This window comes from Gracilinanus agilis, chromosome 5 (genome assembly GCF_016433145.1).
Source record: "Gracilinanus agilis isolate LMUSP501 chromosome 5, AgileGrace, whole genome shotgun sequence".
In the NCBI taxonomy this organism is placed as follows: Eukaryota; Metazoa; Chordata; class Mammalia; order Didelphimorphia; family Didelphidae; genus Gracilinanus; species Gracilinanus agilis.
This window is the reverse complement of record NC_058134.1, coordinates 109,275,233-109,299,918: the sequence shown is the minus strand read 5'-3', so window position 1 is coordinate 109,299,918 and position 24,686 is coordinate 109,275,233. Positions and strand designations below refer to the sequence as shown.

Here is a 24,686-nt window from a genome sequence, read left to right as displayed (position 1 = left end):
ACATTCCAAACTCTCAACTGCCATCCCTGTGAGTCAAGGTGGCATCCATCTCATCCCAGATTATAAATATAAGTCACTTAAGTGACTTGCTTAAGGTCATAAAGAATCAAGATTTCAACTCAAGTTCTTTGACTCTAAATCCAGTCAGTGCTCTTTCCACTAAGCCACCAAGTCAAGAAGATTTCAGAGCCCTAAAGAGCCAGTAGAGACTAATGCTTGGTTAGTGGAAATAGAAGAGAGATGAGAAAGTTAAGGGTTTGGGTTCCTCTAGATAGCAGAGTGGCTACAGCATCAGGTCCTCAAAGAGCTTTTGTTTATGTGAGTCATACTTATCAATGTTTACCATATTTTAAATTAGTACTCATATTAGAAATTAAAAGTCTTTGTTAAGGTTAAGTGACTTGCCTAAGGTCATGAAGTCAGTGAGACCAACCAGGATTGAAAACCAGATTTCCTAAAGTCCAGTGCTCTTTCCCCTATCTTACATCGGATAAACTGCTAGTTTCTTCCTGTCACAGTTCCTGGCTGCAGAAGAGTAACTAAATATTTCTGTGCACTGTGTGAGTTCTAAGAATGTCTTCCATCCTATCCCACCCCTGAACCATGTCCAAATTTGTCAAACCAAACCACAGGAAAATAACTCTTTCTCCACAACTATCATCAGTATTCTTTTCCATTAGACCCGGGTGGGAATCACAGGACCTGGGTTTTTAACCTTGACTTGTTGGGTGATCCTGGACAAATCACTTAACCCCCTGGGTCACAGTTAGGCCATCTATAAAACAATAATCCTATCCTCCCTATTTTAAGACATTAGAAACACAAAGGAAGTTGTCATACATGGAGTCCTGTGCTGGCTGGGACACTTACTAGCTGAGTGACTATGTTAGGGGAAAGAGCAATATAATCAATTTTGATTTTTCAGGGTAAAGTGGGGCATGTTAGGAATAGCATTAGGGAATTTTCTGCAGAAGTACAGGGTGTCCCAAAAATCCCAAAAGCTTTAATAGCTTAAAACTGCATGAAGACTTAGAAAATACTGAATAGTATAAAAATCTAGTCATCTTATCTGAAGAAGTCATAGACACCAGCCTCCCTGGACCACAGGATCTTGATTCAATGTGATCTTATTACACAAGAGTTATACAAAAATGCCTAGCCTGTGTCTAGCCCAACCAACACAAAGAAAGAAAAACTGGGGCCAGAAGCATCAGTGTGAGGAGGTAAAATTTTTTAGTAAAATCTGCTGATGAAAGATGGGTATAGGGAACATTTTAGAGATTCTTTAGCCACAGATGAGGGATCCAAAAGGGGCAAAGGTGGCTCCTCCATCCCACTGCTGCTTTCTAGCAAGAATTAGTGTGTGTGTATCTACACACACACACACACACACACACACACACACACACAAACACACACGAAATGTATATATCCATGTATTTCTGTATTATAGCCTTAAAAGTTGACATTGGGCTCTGGCCTTGCAATTTATTATTGCTTTTCCTCCATGTAATTTAAAGGAAAAAATGTGCTTGTCAATCTTTCCATCTGGGAATCATGCAAAGGAAACAGAAGGGAAGACCAGCCACAGTATGTGTGAGACTTCCCTCCCACCCACCACAAGTATAACATTTTCATCTTGTATGGTCTTTACAAATTCTATTTTCCTTCTAAGAGTTGAGGTTTTCTACTCTTGAGGATTCTGGAACAATTTTGTTTGGGAGCAGCGAGAAAGAAGGATTAGAGGTGAGAATAAACATTTTAAATGATATTAGATTAGGCCAATGCAACAAAGTTCCAAAATGGAGTTCTCAAAATATGGTCCAAAGTCCCCAGGGGATTCCCCAAAGCCCTTTCAGGGGATCTGTGAGGTCCAAATTATTTTCATACGAATACAAAGACTTTTCATTTTTAGTATTAATATTAAAATCACATGTTAATCTCAAATATCTCTAGTTTTAATATGAATCTCAATTATCTCTATATTAATATGAATCTCAAATATTAGTACATATAAGCCACCTAAGCAAAAGTTCTTTGGGGAGTCCACAATAATTTTAAATGGTGTAAATGCATAAAAAGAGACCAAAAAGTTTAAGAACCACTACCCTAAAGCACTGATTCTCTCCATTTTTGCTACATACCATGGCTCCAAGTCTTTTAAAATTTGTGTGAAGGGCACCACTGTCCTTCCACTCACCCAGCTTTGTCACTTCACAGTCATCCTTGACCCTTCACTCTTCCTCACCCTCCACAATCAAGCACCGCGTTCTTGTCACATCTATCTCCACATACCATCTCTCCCACAGCCAGCACCCTACTTTATCCCTTCACCTTTCATCAGGACTATTTCAGCAAGGTTCTAATGAGTGCCTACGTCTAGTCTCTCCTCTAGTTACATCACCCTTCACTCAGTTGCCCCAATGATTTTCCTGAAGCCCAGGTCTGACCCTGTCACTCTCCAGCTGCAGGAACTTCAGTCCCTTCTGGTCACTTCTTAAGAGGAAAACACCAATGGTCTGTGGCATGTAGAGCACTTTACAGTCTGCTGGCAGCCAGTGTTTCCAGACTGAATCCACATTACTACCCCTTGCAGGTGTTGTTTTCACCAAACTGACTCGCTGCTATAAACAACATTCCCATCTCTGTACCTTGGCTCAGGCCATATGCCAAGCCTAGAATGCTCTTCCTCTTCACCTCTGCCTTTTGGGCTTCCCTAACTCCCTTAGAGGCTCAGCTCAATGGCTCCCACATATCCTGATCTCCCCAGTGCTAGCTCTTTCTCCTTTGAAATTACAGTGTACCTGGGCAGCTACATGGCTCAGTGGATAGACAGCCAGGTCTAGTGACAGGAGCTCCTGGGTTCAAATCAGACTTTGAAGACTTCCTAGCTGCATAAGGCCTAGGCAGGTCATTTAACCATAATTGCCTATTCCTGGCCCTTCTGTCTTCAAGTTATTACTAAGACAGAAAGTAAAGGTTTAAATAAATAAATATATTATTGATTTACACCAGAGATAAAAGCAAAGCCAGTGTCTTATTCCTTATACTTAGGGCCAGCATTACCCAAAGGCAAAATAGGTAACTGTCTATATGGGCAAATAAGATAATTTACGTAAAGTGCTTTATAAAATGTTTAGCACTATAGAAATGTTGGCTATTTTTATTACAATCTGGTATGATTTGCAAAGTAGCAGGAAGGTCTTCTTGCTCTCCGTACCCCAAATCTCTCCCCAGTTAGACTCTTGAGATATCTGCGGTTTCACAACCGAAGGGTCATTGGTTTAGATTAAAGTAGCAGCTCTCATTCTTTGGACCCCATAGGGAACTGAGGAGTTAAGGCAAGGGATGCAGAAATTCACAAAACCACCAGGCATTATCATTTTGATTTTATTTGGAATAAAATATGTGGTATGAATAATGGAGCTACTGAACCTTAGAAAGGACACTGACAAGCCAGAGAACTTCCTGAAGAGGTGAAAGGCTTCATATATAGGTCATGTCTCATAGATCTCGATTCTAGGGATTGGTGATGGGTAGCCTGGAGGAGAGGGAGGACAAGGCATCTCTCAGGCTTAAAGTATTAGGACTATCACCTTGAAGAGAAATGAGAGGGGTTCTATTTGACACTAGCATGCAGAACTGTGAAACAATGGCTATTTTGTCGTAAAAGAGGCAAATTGAATCTTGAAAAAATTTCAAAGTGGAATTGCCTGCCTGGAAAGGTAGTAATTTTGCTCCCACTGTTTATTGACCCCATGATGTATATGTTGTAAATGGGGCTCTTTTTCAGGAGTGAGTTGGCTGGATGGCCACTGAAGTTCCTCTTTTAACTCTGAAAATGTATAATAGAGTTTGGGCTAGTTTTTAATTACTGAAGCTTTATTAGTGTTTACTTAGGAAAACACTCTTAAAGCAACTCTGCAAACTGGGGATGGTGGGTTATGACTATAAATCCAGGTACTTGTAAATCCAGTTACCAGGGGAAGTTGAGGCTGGTGGATCTCTGAGAAACTGGGAGTCCTAAGCTGCAGTGAATTAAACTGATTGGGTATCCACACTACACATGACTTTAATGTGCTGAACTCCGGAGAAGCCTAAGAATGAGAGAATGGTCCATGGTGGACAAGGAACAGATCAAAACTCCCACGCTAAACAGAGTGGAGCAATCTTGCCAGTGTCTAATCTTGTCTTGAAAAAAGAAAATCCAGTCTTTTAAATAAATAAATGAAATGAATGAATGATTAAAAGAACAAACAAACAAATGGAAAACAAATCTATACAAAAGCACCTAGATGACTTTTGGATTCATATTTGTTATAAGTAACTAGAACTTTGGGGGGAAATTATGAAGCACTTAATGCTTTTTTTCCCCCTTCCCACGGCATATGTTTGGGAAAATGGATGTTCTGCACTTGTTGCTTTGAAATGTAAATAATGAAACTAGCTGAATGTGGAATCAGATCAAGGGTTGGAAATTTCAGGGCATCCACCAGACTTCCTTTCTCTGAAAGGCACAAAATAGCACTAGCTATCTCATTAAATGACTCAGTATAATAAGCAAATATACTTTCACACGCTGAATAAGTAATGTATCTCACATATATAAGTATTAATATTTTAAAATTATATGAAGAGTATGATGAATGAAATACAGATCTAAGATTAATACCAAATTCATATAATTTTTGGTTGCCATGGATTTTTTTTAATCATTGGAAACTTAATGGTACAACTACTAGCATTTAGAGGTGGAATCTCATGTTGAAAAGGTTGGGAATCATAGGTGTAAGGAAGTACCTCTCAGGCCCAGTTAAAATACAAATCTTCCCGAAAGGTATAATATATTAATATATATTGCATATCATTTACACCTTTTTATGAATTAGAATATTGGACTCTTTCCACCTTGATAAAAGCTTAGACACAAATCAGGAAAATTTTGGTAGAGGGCAGAGGAGACAAAGAAGTCCAGAGTATGATGAATTGTCCAAGAAGGCAGGCCACCATGGCTGTTAAGAGGGAAGAGAAAAATACTGAAAGGCCATTGGAAGACAAACTCTGCTTGCTTCAGTTTTGCCCAGGGATGGCTCTATACATAAGAAGTCCATATGAAACTAGTGCCATTGAAGGAATTTCAAAGACTCATATTTTAAGAAATGCTGTCCTAGAGTTCCTGCTACATACTCGTTTGCCACTGTCCACTGGATTTTAACTCTGAGGTTAAGCTCACTGAAAAAACAACAACAAAAAAATCCCATCTCTGTCATGTGTGCCTTTTGGCAAGTCACTTAACCTCACTGGGCCTCAGTTTCCATATTTGTAAAATGAGGGGGTTGGACTAAATGGTCCTTGAATTCCCTTCCAATTTTAAATCTATGATCCTATTTAAAAATATGCTAGTCCTTATCTATCCCCAAGAAAGGGCACTTAGCCCCTGTTTGGCGATCAGAAGCCATGCCTAGGTTGTGCTGATTTACCAAATGTTAAGATGTTACTCTGGGTCTCCCCATCCTGACTTCTGCTCTCTCTTCTTTGCACCAGTTGTGGATTCTAGGTTGGTATCCCTGCCTTATACCCTTGGGCTACACATTTGCTTGACACTGATCTAAGATTTCCTAATCTGATTCCATATCCTGCCAGTTGTCAGGGTCCCCCTTAGGTCTGATAAACATGCTGTTAGAAAAGAAAAGGAATGGTTCAGAAGGTAGTGACAACTGTTCAGTCTTGGTTTCCTCATCTCTAAAATGGGCATATTAGTGGCACATACCTCCTGGGATTGATGTAAGGATCAATATATATACACACATGTATATATGTATATATATGTATATATATATATATTTGTGAGAATCAACACACACAAATACATATACGGAGGCAGCTCAGTAGTATAGTGGATAGAACACTGGGCTGGAGTTAGGAGGACTTGAGTTCAAATTTGGCCTCAAATACTTTCTAGCTACATGCCCCTGGGCAAGTCATTTAACCTTGTTTGCCTCGGTTTCCTTATCTGTAAAATGAGTTAGAGAAGAAAATGAGAAACTACTCCAGAATCTCTGTCAAGAAAATTTCATGGATACCATAGATGTGCTATGGTCCATAGGGTCATGAAGAATTGGACATGCCTGAACAACAAGTATAATCATACATGTATATTTATGTATAAAGATATGTAGATATATAAATATATCAATTTATGACATGTAAAGAGATAATAGCACTTTGCAAACTTTAAAAACTATATAAATATTATTATTACTGTCAGGGTCACCATTTTTATTTTCACCATATCCCTCTGTTATTCCCTATGTTCAATTAAACAAAGTTTTTTGTTTTTCTTTAAACCTTTACCTTCCATCTTGGAGTCAATACTATGTATTGGCTCCAAGGCAGAAGAGTGGTAAGGGCTAGGCAATGGGGGTTAAGTGACTTGCCCAGGGTCACACAGTGTCTGAGGCCAGATTTGAAGCTAGGACCTCCCATCTCTAGACCTGGCTCTCAATCCACTGAGCCACCCAGCTGCCCCCTAAACAGACAGTTATCAAGTACCTACTATGTACCAAACATTGTACTAGGCACTCTAGATGCAAAAACTCATAAGGAGGCTGCATTCTATTTGAGGAACTTGGGCAGCTTGACCCAAATGTCTCCCCTCCTTCCCAAACCCTCATAGCACAGAGAGTACACAGCCACAGGAAGAAAGGGAAAGATACCCAGGGTCACTAGACCCTCCACTTACTCTGCTCTGTTTTGTCTAACCTTAGCATCACTGCCTTCCTTGTGGTGCTAACATCTGTTCCCCTGTGCCAGCCCTGAAACCTTAGCTGCTAGCCTCAGTTTTACTCTCATTCATCATCATTCCAATTTCTGAAACTAGAACATCATCTTCCCCTCCTTCCAGACCCCTTTCTTATATATTGAACTTTAGGCTATGTCCTTGCTGGCCTGACCTACCTCCTAGTTCTACAAACTCTTCCTGACTTCCCTTCTCCACTTGCTTATCAGCCAGGACTAATGCTCAACCTCCTAGGAGCAATGCCTTCAATGAAGTGCATTTTGATGTTATACACTCTGTCTTTTACAAAGAATCATGGAAATAATTACCATCTGCTTGGGCACTTTTATCATCTTCAGTGAACATATATTAAAAGCCTACTATGTGTAAAGCACTATGATAGGTACTTGGGATACAAAGACAAAAACCAAACAGTACTTGCCCTCAATGTGCTTAAATTTTATTGGGAGGTAGAATTTATAGGTTGAAAAATAAATAGAGAATTGAAAAAACAAACCAGACCTGGGTTCTAATTGGTATAAGTAATTCCTAGTTAGTAACAACTTCTACTGTACAGATCAATACTTTCTATGAAACTTAAATTCTTAGAGAGGTATGTAGGGCAGGAAAGGGTTAAGTGACTTGGCCAGAGTCATGAAGATAGCATGTATCAGAAGTGGAACTTGGACTCTGGTCTTCCTAACTATGAAGTTTAAGCTCTCTATTCACTATGTCACATTCCCTCACCTAGTAAGACAAAACAATTTCAATAAGAAAGCACTAATAACTGGTGTGAGGGGGAAGAAGGCCCCCTATTGAGCAGTGAAAAAAGTTCAGAAGAATGATTGATCGATTATATATATATATGTATATAAGTACATATATACATATATATATGTCATTTGTATAGAGATGTATAGAGTTTTGTGGTATGGTAAAGAGGAGATGAGGAAGTTCAAGATAAATGGCCTCCATTTTGTCAGTAGAATAGAGCTCTAAAGTTGGTGAAGGAAGCATGGGAATAAAAGAGGTTTGAAAAAATAACTAGGGGACCAGGACAGTTTTAATCAAGAAAAACCCAAAAGAATTCAGTTGAGATAACAGATTTGTAGTGGGCCTACCTTCACCAAGTCATTTCACTTCTCTGCCTCAATTTCTTTATCTGTAAAATGAGGGAATTGGACTAGATGATATATCTAAGGTCTTTTTGTGTTTAAAATCCTATGGTTTAGTTTTCTAAAGGATTGGAGAAGAAGAATGCTGGGGATGATCCAAGGTTGAAAACTGGCAGGGCATGATGGTAGTAGGATTCAAAGGTGAAAAATGTAGTATGCCATGATGAATTAGTCAACTTGTAAAGTCAAGACTCTGAAGGGAAAAAAGTAAGGCCAGGGTAAAGATGAGGGGCCTGGAGGTCACAGTGAGGATGAAAGTATCTCTTATGTTACTGGGTCCTTTTTAAAAGATCTATGTGCCAAAGTCCTCCTTTACTTTATTTTTTGTGAAGACTTTTTTTCCATGCAAACTTTTCTTTATAGTTTTGGTTGTTGAAAAATGAAAACTCCAGAACCAAAAATGCTATCCTTTTTGATCTCGGTGGCTGAAATCTCTAGATCCAAATTTGTTGCCTAAAAAATGTCATACAATCTGTTCAACTCTGATGGCTGAAAGTATCCTATCTACTTCTTTGAGATGGATTCAATTCTATTTTACCTTTAGCAAGTACATTTTTAATTTAAAAATTATCTCAATCTTTCTGGTATTTAAAGTTTGTAACTCCCAAAGTGCAACAGACTTGTCTCCCCACCCCACTTCAGTCTTCTTATGACCCCTTTTCTCAGTAAAGTCTCTGTTTAGCCATGACTTTCAAGATTCCACTCTCTTTATCCCACACAACCCAGACCCAAAGCAGTCTTAAGAGTAAGATTGATGGTTCTTTGAGATCTTTTGGAAAGAAGGAATGTCATTCTTTTTCATTTTATTTCTGCATCTTAGAATCCTTAGCTTCCTTTAAGGATTTGTCTTCAGATCCTCCTTTTTCTTCATGCTTTCTATCTTATATTTACTTATCTATTTACATGCTATCTCTCTGCCTAACTCCTAAACACATAAGCTCATGGAGGCTAGGGGCTGTGTTTTGTTTTAGTCTTTGTATCCCTTAGACGCAAAGGCACAGAAACTTTGTACCCCAAAGCACTTATGGGCTTGTTGTTCCACAGTAAAGACAAAGGGGTCAAGGGCTGTACTAAAAAAAAAAAAAATCCTCAAAAAGTATTGCAGACCCTTCATTGAAATCTGGCTCCTTACTACAAAGAAATGTTATGTTGCCGTTTAGATTATAGCCCTGAAATATAATTAAATGGTGTTAGCAGGCAGTTAGCATATTATCCTTTCTCTCCATCACTCTTATAAAGAGGAATTATTGCAGCTTTCCTGCTCAAGGTGAATATACTGCACAGATCCTTCACTAATGACCGAAATTTAGCCATTACTACTAAGACCATTGCATGGCCAAGGTCCAAGCCATGCACAGAACTTCGGTTCTGAGTAAATTTCCACAATATTCTATCTGATATCACTGAGTCAAAACTCACCTTTATCAATCTTTCCCACCTCTCCGCTACCCTCAGAATAAGAAAGGGGGGGGGGGGGAGAAACACAAACAATTTATCATTTCCACCTTGAAAAGTCCAGCTATGTCAACAAACTACCAAAAACTCAGGCACAGGTGCAGGGGGAATGTACGCTCATTATCTTCTTTTTTTATTGTCACCTTTCACTGTCCGGGGCCTCACCCCTCCCTCCCTCAACCTCAAGGTTGTGAGGAGGAGGGTCCCTTTCCAGGTCCGTCTGGCTCCACAGAGGGGCTGGTGCCCGAGGAACAGCTGGCTTCCCCAGAGCACGTTAAAAATCTGAGTCTTCCCCTATCGACCTCTGCCCCTCCCCTTTCCACCCCACCCCAAAAGGTGTGGGATAGCTTTACAGTTCTAGGCGACAAACTGAGGAGTCCTCTAGGAACCTACCTTCATCTTTACACATACCAGCTCCAGAAAACGACACTCACACTCCCAAACACTAAGAACTTAGTCTCCTCTACACACACACACACCCCAGCCTCATCCACATACATACACTGAGAACTTAGTCTCATCTACACCCACACACAGAAGTAGATCTCCTCTACACCCCCCCCCACCCCCACCCCGGCTTCTCCAGCCATCCTTCCCAAAGGAAGCCCACAGGGTTGAGCCCACTCCCAGCTGGGGAGTTCCTCCAACACCAAGTTCCACAAGTCGAGCTTGGCCATTTCCTTTCTCTCTCCCCACTTCCCTCCCTCCCTCCTGGGGTCCCGCGTCTTCGCTCTCCTGACAATGACTCGCCCGAGGGGGCTGGAGTGTAGGGCGGGGACCCCAACTCGCGTCTCCCCACTCACCTCGCTCGCTGCCAGGGCCCCTAGCCGGGCTCCTCGCCGCCCACGGTTCATTCTGGGGGCGTCCAGCCGGGACCCAGCGACTGGAGGGGTGGGAGAGGCAGCAGCATTGGGCTGCATGGCTCCCGGACCCTCCGCCCTTTTGTTAAAGGAGGCTCTCACAATGCACAAGAAATCTTTCTTTCCCTTCTCTCCGCCTCGGCTTCCCCACTGATCCCTTCCTCTCTCACAGCCATGGGGCTCGCTGCTTCTGCGTTCGATTCATTCTCCCCACTTTTAAAGGACTTTCTTTGCTTGCAGCCGGATGGGTTCCTTTCCCACCCCCTACCCTCCGGCTCGAGAGCCCTCCTGGATGTTCCCCCCCTTTCCTCTTTCTTTCCCTTTCCTTTCCTGACTTGGTGACTATCTCTTGTGACGTTCATTCCACTCCTTCCTTTCCCCTTCCCCTCCCCTCTCTTCCCCCTCCCTCTTTCCCTCCCTCCCCCTCCTCTCTCTCCTCCTCCTCCTCCTCTTCCTCCTCCTTCTCCTTCTCTGTCTCACTTCCCACCCTTGCCTAGCCTGACCCATCCTGACTCTTTTCCAGTGAGCTAATCTGGAGCTGGCTGCAGAACAGACTCAGTTACCACGGCAACCCATGGCTCTGAATACTTGATGGACTCGGAGGAACTACAGTAAACAGGACCTTCTGCTGGTCTCGCTCACTCTTTGTAAAATTTAACTCTTTATCTGCTGTAAATCCGCAACTCACATTCGCGTGCAATTCATTGCAACAAGTAGTCACAAAACCCAAACTAACTGTGCTAGGTTGCTGGGGAATCCTAAGACCAGAAAAGTCCGGGACAATTCCACGAGACTGCAGTGTTCCCAAAGTTCGGGGCTTAGGAACTAGGTAGAAACAAAGCTTTAAATGGTGATCAGCCCCACTGGTCAGCTCTCGGAGTTCTACGTGATGCAAGAAGCTGAGCAACCGTAGTAATCGTAGTAGTAGTAGTAGTAGTAGTAGTAGTAGTAGTAGTAGTAGTAGTAGTAGTAGTAGTAGCAGCCTGCAAGAGAGCTGGGGAGGCGGGGGAATGGGGTGGGAAGGGGTACTGGAGGAGGAGAAGGAAAAGTTTCTTGTACTTTCTCTGGGTCGTAAAGGGCAACACTGGGCAGAAATAAAAATAAGGGCGATTGGGCTTTTTTCCAGGCCCATCTAGCTGAGCTGCGGGGCTCTCAAATTGGCTTAAATCTCCAAGTTTGGCACCTCACTCTGCTCTAACTTATCCTCACCCAAAAGTCCTATTTCCTCAGCACAGTGGGAAGTAATGAGATTTAATTAATTCACACTAATATGGGAAAGTCTTTTAATCCTCCCAGAGGGATTTGTATTTTTAAGAGTATGTTTATTAATCCAAATGAATTTCTAATTGGTGGGATTAAATACAGTACCGAAAAGTGACATTTTTTTTTAAATGAGGCAAATCTCCAGACTAACCCTTTCTAGAACTACCTTCTGACTGACATTTCCTAAGAGATCAGTGTGTCATAGTGGGTTGAGGAGATCCTGGAGTTTGCAAATCAAAAGTTTGCAAAGAGCTATATATCCATATCTCCTTTGATCCTCACAACCACTTTTGGTGCTATTAGTATCCTCATTTTACAGATAAGGCAACTGAGGGGAAAAGAGCTCCTAGCCAAAGTCGCATAGCTAGGAAGTTTTTGAATCAGTTCTTATTGATTTCAACACTATCCTCAAAAGAGCTAGGTGGATAGACTGTAGATAGCCTCCAGGACCCAGAATCAGACTTGAGTTAAAATTCTGCTTCAGACACTTAATGGATGTGTGTACTGGGAAAATTACTTAACCTGTGTACTTCAATTTCCTCATCTGTAAAATGAGGATGATACCGGCACCTACCCGGCCAGATTGTTATGAGGATAAAATGAGATATTGTTTTTAAATTTTTAACAATTTAATTTTTCATCATTTATTACTAATTTTATAAAACCAATAAAAGTGAGTATACATAAAGAAAAAAGATAGTTTACAAATGAAATCACAAATCTTCTATATGTTTATCTTACTTTTCTTCACATCTACATGATAAATCCCATTCACAAGTGTCTCGGTTCCTTCCCACATCATAGAAGATATCTTCAGAGAGGCCAATATGTGCATATAAATTAAATTCTTCATGTTTCATTTTTGTGTTCACTTTCTGGAGGTAACACTGACAGTTTATTCTTCCAGCATTAATTCTATGGTTATGTATGTGATATTCTCTTGGTTCTATTAATTTCCCTGTTCATTATCTTGCGTAGTTCTTTCCAAGTTTTAAAATCATTTCTTATGGCGCAGTATTATTCTGTCATAATCACATACCACAGCTTGTTCAGCAATTCCCCAATTAATGGACTTCTTTGCCACCACAAAGAAAGCTGCTATAAATATTTTGGAACATTTGGGTTCATTTCTTCTTTCCCTGATCTTGGGAAACAGACTCAGCAGGGGTATTGCTGGGTCAAAGAGTATACACAGTTCTATAATTCCCTGGGAGTGACTCCAAGTTGCTCTCCAAAATATCTGAATCAATTTGCAGCTCCACCAACAGTGCATTAGTATCCCTGTTTTTCTATATGCCTGCCAACAATGATCATTTTGCCCCTTTGTCATTTTAGCCAGTCTGATGGGTATGAGGTGGTATCTCAGAGTTTTGGGGGTTTGCATTTCTCTAATCAGTAGTGATTTAGAGCATTTTTTCCATATATCTATATATGACTTCGACTTCTTCATCTGAAAATTGATTGTTCATATCTTTTGCCCCTTTATCTATTGGGCTCTTATTCTTATAAAATTGATAAAGTTCTCCATATATTTCACATGAAATCTCTATCTGAGATGCTGTCTATAAATTTTTTCCTTAATTTTCTACTTTTCTTCTAATCTTGGCAACATTTGTTTTATTGTATAAAACCTTATCAATATAATGTACTAAAAATTATTCTCTTTACATTTCACAATGTTTTCCATCTCTTGTTGACTCAGAAGTTTCTTTCCTGTCCATAAACCTGATAGGAAGTATGTTCTCTGTTCTTGTTTTACTTACGATATCTCCTTTTATGTCTAGATCACGTATCCATTTTTATCTTATCTTAATGAATGGTGTAAAATATTGGTCTATACCTAGTTTCTGCTAAACTAGCTTCTAGTTATCCCAGCAATTTTTCCCAAATAGTGATTTCTTATACCCAAACTTGGTTCTATGACTTTGTCAAATACAAACTATAATATTTTACTGCTGTTTGCTGTGTGTCTGTTCTATTCCATTGATATACCTTTCTATTTCTTAGCCAGTACCAGGTAGGTTTGTCATTTCAATTATATTGGCTCTGCCCATCCATGAACAATGACTGTTTCTCCAATTATTTAGATCCAACTTTATTTGTGTAAAAAGTATTTTATGATTATGTTCATACAGTTCCTGGGTTTGTTTTGGCAAGGATACTCCCAGGTATTTTATTCTATTGATAGTTATTTTAAAATGGAATATCTTTTTCTATCCCTGATGAGATAGAAATATGAGATAATATTTGTAGGGCATGCTGCAAATCTTAAAGTGCTATAAAATTGCTAATTCTTATTATTATTATTACCTACCAATCTCAAATGAAAGCATTCATTGTATATGATACTAGTGAAGAAGAAAGTAGGTCTGCTGTGCAAGGACCACCCTAGCAAAGTATAGAAAGTTTAACCACTAGAAGGTTGGTGACAAATTCTTTGTCCATGGAAATCTGTGAAACAAGGGAAAAATACAAAATGGTCCTCTGTCATGTGTGACCCCTTTCTGCTTTTGCAGTCACAGAAACAAAGTATTGGGAAAAAAAAGAAGGGAAAGGGATGTGTTTATCAAGCACTTACTATGTGGCAGGCACTATGCTAAGCACTTTTGTCAATATTGTCTCCTGTGATTCTCAAAACAACTTTGCTGATGTAGGTGTTATTATTATTTCCATTTTACAGATGAGGAAACCAAGGTAGAGATTAAGTGAATTGCCCAGGGTCACAAAACTAGGAGGTTTCTAAGGCCAGATTTGAAATCAAGTCTTCCTGACTCCAGACCCATCTCTCTCCACTGTGTACCAGCTACCTCTAAAACAGGCAGAAGTGCTAAGATTCATGTGGTTCTTAAACTGTTTACAATTTTTTAATTTGAAGTCTTTATTTTATGGTCAATGAATTGATTGGAACATAACTGGAAAGATGGGGCTATCTTTACAATGACATTCTCAGGGGAGTGCTGAATGGAGGGATGGTTGAGGTTTGCTACAGAGTCCAACCAAGGAGGGGGCAGACATGCATATAAAAGACAACAGCAACATCACTTGATGAAATACTTTTATCATTTTGCCTTATAATGTTCATGATACATGAAAGAAATCAGATTAAAGTGAAGAGAATTGCAACTTATGTGCCAACATCTGTTGCCATGAATGAAAGTAGAGAAACTCATTGTAACATCACCTTCTACAAAACGTAACAGAGGAAAATGATAGAAAATTATTAAGGTTCTAGGTTCAAATCTGGCCTCAGACACTTCCTAGCTGTGTGACCCTGGGCAAGTCACTTAACTCCCATTGCCTAGCCCTTACCACTCTTCTGCCTTGGAGCCAATACACAGTATTCACTCCAAGACGGAAGGTAAGGGTTTAAAAAAATTATTAGCCATCTCATCTCATAAACCCCTGAAAACCTCATTATTTAAATGTATCCTACTCCCTTCCCCTCCTCCAGAGAACCACCCTTCCTGAAAAAGTTTTGTTTTCTCAGGGCCAGGCTTGGTTATTAATTTCACATTTTTTCCCTCTTCTTTTCATTTACATTGTGATAGTGACTTTATATGTCTTTTCTCCAGTTCTGCTTACTTCCTTTTGCTTTAGTTCATATAAGCCTTAAAAAAAAACAACTTACCTTCTGTCTTGGAATCAATATTAAGGACTAAGTCAACATCACAAAGCTAGAAAGTGTCTGAGGTCAGATTTGAATCCAGGTCCTCCTGATGCCAGACCTGATTCACTGTCCACTGTGCTACCTACCTGCACCAGTTTCATATATATCTTACCATATCTCTCACTGTGTTTTTCACATTAATTGTTCCTTATGGAAAAGTAATATTGCCTTACAGTCATCCACTAGAATATGTGGAGTCAATCCTTAATATATGGGCATTTGAATGGAAACATTAAAAAAAATAACACTATCCTTCAAACTAAGTTAATACATACCTTGACAAAGCAGTGAAAACTGAAAGGAAAAAATGTGTTTAGGTTGCTTAGATGCCTCCCTCCTGTATGTAATAAATACTTTTTAAAGTGAAGCACATAGTGAGTACTAACAACAGTATAAAAATGAAACTATATGTTAACAGAAGGAAAAAAACCACAGTAGTTTGCCAATATGGGAGTCATTTCGGAATTAACTATCTGATCCTAGATTGGCTACAACAAAGGTCAAAATAAATACAATGTTAGAAAGGATAGCAGTGTAAAAAGAAGACTGTGACATTTTAACAGCCTGTACTTGATTTATCTAGTTGTTGGCACTGCAACATGGGAGCTTGACAAAAATAAAGATATTGAATCTGATGATTACTAATCCTAAAATATGTTTAACCTACATAAAATAGCCTCCAAATGAGATCAGAAAATGCTTCAGCCAGCAAATATCGATCTCCTTGAGAAGTAGAGGGAGAAGGCAACATCAATTTAGACAAGTTCATTTGCAAAACATTTTAAGAAGAATGATAGAAAATTATTAGCCATATCACCTCATACACCACTGAAAACCATTACATTTCTTAGAATGCAATTTTTAAAAGAATTAGAAAACTAAAAAATTAAAAACATTAATTAAATACCAAAAATACATTAATTAAATACCAAAAATAAGAAATTTAAAAAATTGAAATAAAAAACAAAAAACTCCTGAAACATCTGATTTATTTAATAAGTAAAACTCAGATTGGTAATAGGACAGTAAAGGAAAATGATAAAGATTGGAGAGGATGTGGTAAAATTGGGACACTGCTGCATAATTGGTGGAATTGTGAATTGATCCAACCATTCTGGAGGACAATTTGGAAAGAGCTCCAAAGAGCTATAAAATTGTGCATACCTTTTGGTCCAGTAATACCACTTCTAGGGCTGTACTCTAAAGAGTTTTTTTTTTAAAGGATGGGGGGGGAGAACCTATTTGTACAAAAATATTTATAGCAGTTCTTTTTGTGATGGCAAAGAATTATAAATTTAGGAGATATCCATCAACTGAAGGATGTGGTATATGATTGTGATAGAATACGATCTCTCTATAAGAAATGATGAACAGAGGGGGCAGCTGGGGGGCTCAGTGGATTGAGAGCCAGGCCTAGAGATGGGAGGTCCTAGGTTCAAATCTGGCCCTAGACACTTCCTAGCTGTGTGTCCCTGGGCAAGTCTCTTGACCCCATTTCCTAGCCCTTACCACTCTTCTGCCTTGGAGCCAATATACAGTATCAATTCCAAGATAGAAGGTAAGGGTTTAAAAAAAAATGATGAGCAGATAAGGAATCATGAACAGGATGATTTTAGAAAGAACAGGAAAGACATATGTGAACTGATGCAGAGTAAAAAACCAGAAGCAGGAGAACATCATACACAGTAACTGAAACATTGTGAGACAATGAAATGTGATAGACTTAGCTATTAACAGCATTACAATGATACAGGACAATTCTGAGGGATTTATGAAAAGGAATGTCATCCATCTTGAAAGAACTGTTGGAGTTGGAATGCAGATTAAAACATATGATTTATCACCTGTTTATTTGGGTATATGATTTGTCTTTTTGGTTTTATAGGATTGCTTTCTTACAAAAAATATATAATATGGAAATATATTTTAAGAGAAATACATGTATAATCCAGTGGAATTGCTTGTCAATTCTGGGAGAGGGAAGGGTTGAAGGGAGAGAGACAACATGAATCATGTAACCTTGGAAAACTTATGTGTAAATTTGTTACCGGAATAAAAGAAAGGTAAAATTTAAGAAAGAGAAAGAAAGAAAGAAAGAAAGAAAGAAAGAAAGAAAGAAAGAAAGAAAGAAAGAAAGAAAGAAAGAAAGAAAGAAAGGAAGGAAGGAAGGAAGGAAGGAAGGAAGGAAGGAAGGAAGGAAGGAAGAAAGAATGAGCAGGATGACTTCAGAAAAATTTGGAAAGACATACATGACCTGGTGCAGAGTGAAGTGAGCAGGAACATTACACAGTAATAGCAATATTGTATGATGATCAAATGTTAAAGACTTAGCTCAGCAATACAATTATCCAAGGCAATTCTGAAGGTCTCATGACAAAGAATAATATTCACCTACAGAGAAAGAACCAATATCAATATAGAAATATGTTTTTCAAGATCATAAATGTATAACTTAGATCAAATTGCTTACCATCTCAGGGAGTGGGGAGGGAATGAAGGAAGGGAAACAATTTGGATATTGTAATTTCAGAAAAGGCATGCAACAGATTGTTATTACATGTGATTTGGAAAATTAAATTTTTAATAAATAAGTAAAACTAAGGGACTATTAAAAAATAAAATAAACCATTACTTAATTAGATTTTTAAAAGAAGAAACTACCAGCATCAAAAATCAAAATGGAAAATTCACAACAAATGAAAAAGAAATAAGTGATATTATTAGAAACTATTTTGTCTAATTCTGTCCAGTAAAAGTAACAAAAAAACAAATGGACAAATATTTACAAAAATTTAATTAATCCATTTACAGAACAAGAAATAGAGAATTTAAACAAACTTGTCTGAGAAAAGGAAACTGAACAAACCATAAATGAACTACCAAAGGAAAAAATCCATGGGACAGAAGATAGATTTATGAACGAATTTTATCAATCATTTAAAAACAATGCCAGGATTATCCAAATTGTTTGCAAGAAAATATAAGATCCTGACAAATTCCTTCAATGTACAAATATAGTTTTGATAATTAAAATAGAGAGAGTCAAAATATAGAAAGAAAACTACAGACTGACATCCCTAATGAGTATTTACATAAAAAATTTAAATAAAGTATTAGCAAAGAGACTGTAGCAACATCTTACAAAGATTATTTATCATGAACCAATTGTATTTTTTTTTTTAAACCCTTACCTTCCGTCTTGGAGTCAATACTCTGTATTGGTTCCAAGGCAGAAGAGTGGTAAGGGCTAGGCAATGGGGGTCAAGTGACTTGCCCAGGGTCACACAGCCAGGAAGTGTCTGAGGTCATATTTGAACCCAGGACCTCCCATCTCTAGGCCTGGCTCTCAATCCACTGAGCCACCCAGCTGCCCCCACCAATTGTATTTTTACTAGTCAGGCAGGATTGGTTCAACATTAGGGAAACTATAAATATAATTGACCATCTTAATAAGAACCAAAAAAAGCATATCAGTAGACTCAGAAAATGCTTGTAACACAATGCAACATTCATTTCTGTTAAGAAAAAAGAACCATAAAAAATAAGAATAAATGGATCTTTTCCTTAACAAGATAAATAGTTATATCTCAACCAAGAGCCACTATTATATATATATGTACATATATATATATATATATGAAAAACTTGAGTCCTTTCTAATAAGATCAGAAGTAAAACAAGGATCCTATTGCTATTGGTACTACTTTACAAGTTACTAGTGCTGGAAATGCTAGTTATAGTAATCATACAAAAAAATGAAGAAATAAATATAGCCAAAGAGGAAACAAAATTATTACTTTTTTGCGGATAATGTGATGGTGTACTGAGAGAGTCCACTAAAAATTAATAATGTCAGCTAAGTTGCAGGATATAAAATAAATTCACATAAATCATCAGCATTTTTCTATATTACTAATAAAATCCAGCAGGAAGAGACAGAAAGAGGAATTCCATTTAAAATAACTACAGCATGTATAAAATGCTTGGGACCATATTTTCCAAGAAAGACATAGGAGCTATTTGACCACAACTATAAAACTATTTATGGAAATAATGTTAGACCTGAACAATTGGAAAGATATTGATTGCTTATGGGCAGGTTGAGTCAATATAATAAAAATGAAAATATTACCTAAATTAACTCATTTGTATAATGCTGTACCAATCATTTTACCAAGTGATTACTTTAGAGAAAATAATGAAATTTATCTGGAGAAACAAAGGTGAAAAATCTCAAAAGAAATCATAAAAAATAATGGGAAAGAAGGAAGCCTAGAGATACTAGGTCTCAAACTAAATGACAAAGTGGTAATCATCTAAGTAATTTGGCGTTGGTTAAAAAATAAGTTGATTGGTGGAACAGTTTAGGTACATAGCATATTGAAGCAATGAACCTCGAAGCCCAGTGTTTAATAAACCCAAAGACCTCAGCTATCAGGGAAAAGACTCATCATTTGACGAAAACTGGACCACAGTCTGGCAGAAATTGGGTACGGACCAGCCCTTCACATCACATATCACATTAAGCGCCAAACTGAGACACATAACTAGATATAAAATGACACATCATAATCATATGAAAGAATCAAGGAAGAAATTGTTTTCAGATTTATGGCTAGGGAGCGAATTCGTCACCAAACAAGGAATAGAGAAGATAAGATGATAAAATGAATAAATTTGATGAAATGAAATTAAAGTTTTTGCACAAATGAATGCAATGCAGCTAAGATTAGAAGGGAAACAGTTAACTGGGGGAAATCTTGGCAGTTAAGTTTCTCTAGGTCTCATTTCTAAAATATTTAAGGAACTGATTCAAATTTATAAGAATAAGAGCCAATCCCCCATTAACAAATGGTCAAATGATATAAATAGCTATTCTTAAGGGAAGACATCCAACATAACCTATGTTATATAAAAAATGTTGTATTACCAATAATTAGAGAAATTCAAATGAAAACAACTCATAGGTTCCCCCTTGTGTCATTAGATTGGCAAAGTCAAGAAAAAAAGAGAATGATAAATGTTGGAAGGGCTTTGGGAAAACACGTACTGATGCACTATTTCTAGAGATATGAATCAGTACTGGAAAACAGCTGTGAACTCCCCTGCAAAAATTACAAAACTAGGCCTATTCTTTGATCCACAATTACCACTACTAGGCCTATATTTTAAGGAAGTCAAAGAGAGAGGAAATAGCCCCACAGGTACGAAAAATGTTTAAATCTGCTTTTTTTTTTTTTTTGTGGTGGCAAAAATCTGGAAACTCCTTAAGGGGGTATCCAAATGAATGCAATGGAATATTACTCTAAAAAACTATGAGATTGTTTCACTGAAACATGGAAACATTCATGTGAGCTAATACCAGATGAAGTGATCAGAATTAGAATAATTTACACTATCACAACAGCATAATAAAAATGAACAATTTTGAAGGATTTAAGAACTTTTATTCAATACAATAATCAGTCGTGATTCCAAGATGAATGATGAAGAGTGCTATCCACTTTTTGACAGAACAGAAAAGTGAAAGACTAAATATGCAGGATGAGACCCATATTTTTGGGCTTGGCCAATATAGGAATTCTGGGGGCTTGATTCTGCATAAATGTTTAAAAGGATTTCCTTTTCCTTTTCTTTTTTTTTTTCCAGTAAGGAGAAGGGAGGTGGGAAGGAAAAAAATGCTTGATAAATGAGGGGTGGGGGAAAGCATTGGAGCTTACTTTTTTTCAAGGTATTCTTGATGAAAATATGAAATGGAAAAAGGCAGAATCTCACAGGTGACTTCCTGCAAAAGATCACATTCTGTCATAGCCACAGTTAACTGGGAGATAGAGAGATGCAGGATATTTTACTGTGTTTCCTGACTGCTGATTTTTAAAAAGCAGATTCTCTCGAATAGAAAGTCTTCTGGACACACAATACATTTTGATCATTCTAGATTCCTTAAGAGATGTATATAGATTTGTGGGAGCAGAAACACAGAATAAAAACAATTGCTTGATCACGTGAGTCGACGGGGATATGATTGAGGATGTAGACTCTAAATGATCACCCTAATGCCCATATCAATAATATGGAAATAGGTCTTGATCAGTGACACATGTAAAACTCCGTGGAATTGTGCATTGGCTACAGGAAGGGGGTGGGAGGAGGGGAGGGAAAGAACATGAATCTTGTAACCATGGAAATTTTTTCTTAATCAATTAAATAAAATTAAAAAAGAGAGAGAGAAATGTATGTATCCACAGTGATAATCTTTATCCAATATCAATACTTAAAGTACTTTTCTGTAAGTGCTACAGGAAAGCATTTGCTGAAGACTTCCTGTTCCCTTTTAGGCCAATGTTTTTAGCAAGTTATTTTTGTTTTTAGCAAGCTCCATATGACCATGCCTCATACGTCCCACCATTCTAGTTCCTTTAATGTTACTTATTCTACTGCTGGGCCACCCTGATGCCATTTCTTTTTCTTTTAAATATCTTTACCTTCTGCCTTAGAATTCTTACTATCAGTTTCAAGGCAGAAGAATGATGAGGGCTAGATAATTGGGGTTCAGTGTCTTTCCCAGGGTCACACAGCCAGGAAATGTCTGAGGTCACATTTGAACTCAAGACCTCCTTTCTCCAGGCTTAGTGCTCTCACCCCTGCATCTCCTAGCTGCCTTCCTCTGATACTATTTTAACATGGCACAGTCACTTTGCATGCCCTCCTCACTTCTCTCTCCACTGAGGATCCCTTTGCCTTTCCTGTTTGCCAGATTCAATGAGGCAGCTTGCTAACACTATCTGGATTCAAATTCTTCTTCAAATGCTTACTATCCAGATGACTGAGCAAGTCATTTATCTTGGTCCTTGGTTTTTCTTATCTCTTAAATGAAATAGTTGTTCTTCCAGGTGCCTGAGGTCCCTTCCTGCTCTAGATCTCTGATCCCATGATCCCTGGTCACTCTCAAACATTGGTCCTCAGGTTACAAGGAGAATGATGGCACAAGATGGTAGCACAATGGACCAGTGGAGAGTGGGTTCTGTGACCTGGGGATAGGAGAATTCTCAAAATACTTCTTTTTCTTTTTTCCTGCCACTTGAAAATGAATATTACCTTCCTGCCCTTTCCCTTAGCTTTCTGTTTTACTGAACCATGGAGGACCAGGGTGGGATTGGACTTGAGGTCAACCATGGCCAACCCTAGTGATTAAGTTGGTGACGAGAGGGAAAGAAAATGGCAAGTATGTATATTTGTTTGTGTGTGTATGTATGTGTGCATGCTTGCACAAAGAAGGGTGAAAAGGATGCTCCAGTTTTCATCTTTGATGATTATAAACTTAATAGCCCTTGATTAACATAAATGAACAAAATTCTGAGTAAAACTTTAAATCAAATCCTAAAATCAGTGCTATTTCTATTGTGAATAGAATAATAATGATTGTGAATAGGAAAATAATGATGTATGTTGGAACATAACAAAGTGAAAATGTGTTTGTTCTGTGTGTCCCCTTTTAAAATTAGAGTTCCTCATCATCTCTGAATCTCAATTTCTTCATCTGCAAAATGGGGAATCACAATAACAGGCATACATAGGAAACTTTAAATTTAAAAAATTAATATATTTTATTTTTATATCCCCTAGATTTTCCAATGTATCATATCCCCCTTCTTCTCCCAAAGTAATATCCCTTGTAACTAAAAATAAAAAAGAGGGGCAAAAAAGCTCAGCAAAACTAACCAGGCGAATTTTTTAAAAATCCCTGACATTTATGTGCAGTTTTCCAACCCCACAGAATAGGAGTGAGGTGCCTTCTCATGTATCGTATTTGAGGCCAAGCTGAGACATTATAATTTTGCAACATAGTTCCACTGTTTTGTGCTCATTCTTTCCTTTCCACTGTTGGCATCTTGTATGTTGTTTTCCTAATTCTGCTTACTTCCCTTAGTATCAGTTCATATAAATTTTCCTGTGCTTCTTTGAAGCCATCATTTTAAGGAGTTATATAGCCAACTAGGAACTTTGCAGAAGAACAGGAGTAAAGGACAACTTCAAAAAATTGTATGGGGGTACAGCTTGGTGGCTCAGTGGATAGAGAGCCAGATCTGGAGATGGGAGGTCCTGGGTTCAAATGTGGCTTCAGATGCTTCCTAGCTGTGTGAACCTGGGCAAGTCACTTGACTGCCATTGCCTAGCCCTTACCACTCATCTGCCTGGAAACCAATCCTTAGAGAAAGTAAGGAGTTTTTGAAAAATATGTATAACAGGAAGAAGAGGTGTGCTTGTCATGTGGCAAGAGCAAGAGATGAAAGATAGAGGTCCAGACTATTCTACTAATTTCTTAGAGCCATGGAGAGGATGCTGGGCTTAGAAGAAAGAAGTTCTGAGTTCAAATTGGTTTCAGACACATCCTACATGTGTGACCCTGAGAAAGTCATTTAGCCTCTGTTTGCTTCAGTTCCCTTAATTGTAAACTGGGGATCATAAGAGTATTTACTTCACAGTGTTGTGAGGATCAAGTGAGATAATATCTGTAAAGTTCTGAACACAGTGCCTGGCCCACAGTAGCTAGACAAATGCTCATTTCCCTTCTTTCTCCTTCCCTTTGTGATTCTGGGCCCCTGTGGCCGACTTTGGCAAGCCAAGGAGGAGAGACACACTGGATGGACAGACATGGACGGGTTCTGATCTCTATCCTTGAAAGGATCTCTTGAATCAATGAAATCATACATACATTTGAGTCGTTGAGAATTGAAGAGCAGAAATGATGGACAAGTCCTGAACCTGGTGAATAAGCAAGGCCAAGTTTATTCAAGGAAAAACATTTGATGGATAAACAGTTAACAATAATTTCCATCAAAATTCATAAGTTATTTGTATGCCCAGTGTGTGGTTCATCTCTGGTAGGGTATTCTTTTTCTAATCCCACTCTTCATCTCTCCAGCTGGAAACAGAATCTCTTCTGGACCCCAAAACAAACCCCCTCTACCTCTGAGAAAATCCAATCAGAACTCTCAGCCAAAATCCTGATGGATCCAACAGGAACTATCTGACTGCCAGGTTTGGTTCTAATAGGAACTATCTGACTACCTCATTTCAGTTCATGATAGGATGACAGAAAATATCTTGGTAAACTAGAAAACACACTGGACTAGAAGATCTCATGGCCTGATTATATACCAATTGGTTTCCTCATCTGGGGCTTGTTTTCTTGATTAGAAGGAATTGGTTAGTCTAAAGGGTTGCAAAGGTCAGATCTATGATTATTTGAATAGTGTAGGATGTATTCCTACATCAGTGGGTAGAAGGTAATATTTATTATATGTTCCTCCAACATCTCTCTCAATTCAGAAGCTTTGGGGCCTGGGAAGAGAATAAGAGGGGAAAAAAAAAAGATAGTTCTCCATTCCAGCATATTGCCTAATATGGTGATGGGGACATGCCAGAAGGCAAAGGGATCATTCAGCTGCTTGTACCATCCTAGCTGGTTGAACTCCCCCATCGGA

At 38.3% G+C, this 24,686-nt stretch overlaps 1 protein-coding gene across 1 annotated transcript in view; it reads right to left on the bottom strand.

Moving 5' to 3' along the window:
- Window positions 1–10,256, bottom strand: part of DENND2A (DENN domain containing 2A) — a 131,036-nt gene extending 120,780 nt beyond the window's left edge. The window contains exon 1 of the mRNA XM_044677787.1: window positions 10,212–10,256. The gene's annotated coding sequence lies outside the window, so the exon portion shown is untranslated. The remainder of the gene's footprint in view (window positions 1–10,211) is intronic.
- Window positions 10,257–24,686: the final 14,430 nt, after the last annotated feature.